Here is a 1,076-nt window from a genome sequence, read left to right as displayed (position 1 = left end):
TTTCACCATGTTGGTCAGGCTGGTCTCAAACTCCTGACCTCAAGCGAGCCACCTCACCTCAGCCTCCCAAAGTGCCGGGATTATAGATGTGAGCCACCATGCCCGGCCACACCTGACTAGTTGTAAAATTTTATGTAGAGATGGGGTCTCCCTATGTTGCCCAGTCTCAAACACCTGAGCTTAAACAATCCTTCTGCCTCAGCCTCCCAAAATGCTGGGATTACACACGTGAGCTACCACACCTGGCCTGGAGACCACACTTTAGGTAGCAAAGATTTCTTAACTACTAAAGAAACAGAATTTATAGTTCATAATTGATTGGATGGGGTATGGGGTAAGGCTTGAGGTAAAATGTGTTGTTAAAGATTATAGTGAAATCTCCAGCTTAAGTGTCTGGGTGAAGGTGATGCTATCCACAGATACAAGATAAAGAACAGGTTTAGGTGAGGTAGATAACAGATAACATTTAGTGGGTACATAACATAATATGTGTCAGGCTCTTCACATATGTTGTTTTATGTACTCTGTCCAACAGACTTACGTGAGGTAGGCACTACTGTGATCCCATTTTAAGTCTGAGGAAAATGAGGACAAGGTCACACAGCTAGTAAGTAGAGCAGCCAAGATTCAGTCTCAGCACAGAACTCATGCAGTTAACCAATGGCAGTTTAAATTTGTGGCGCTGAAACACCTGTAGGATGTCATATGGAGCCGTCCTGTGTGCAGGTGGACATGCTGACCTGGAATTCAGGAGAGATCTTCTGAGCAATAAAGATCTGAGAGGTGCGGGACACGGTGGCTCATACCTGTATTCTTAGCACTTTGGGAGGCCGAGGTGGGCAGATCACGAGGTCAGGAGTTTGAGACCAGCCTGGCCAATATGGTGAAACCCTGCCTCTACTAAAACTACCAAAAAAAAATTAGTCGGGCGTGGTGGCGCATGCCTGTAATCCCAGTTACTTGGGAGGCTGAGGCACAAAAATTGCTTGAACCTGGGAGGTGGAGGTTGCAATGAGCCGAGATTGTGCCACGGCACTCCAGCCTGAAAAACAGAGTGAGATACTGTCTCAAAAAGA

This window comes from Mandrillus leucophaeus, unplaced genomic scaffold, assembly GCF_000951045.1.
Source record: "Mandrillus leucophaeus isolate KB7577 unplaced genomic scaffold, Mleu.le_1.0 Scaffold308, whole genome shotgun sequence".
In the NCBI taxonomy this organism is placed as follows: Eukaryota; Metazoa; Chordata; class Mammalia; order Primates; family Cercopithecidae; genus Mandrillus; species Mandrillus leucophaeus.
The sequence above is the reverse complement of the archived record's forward strand: the minus strand, read 5'-3'. Positions refer to the sequence as shown.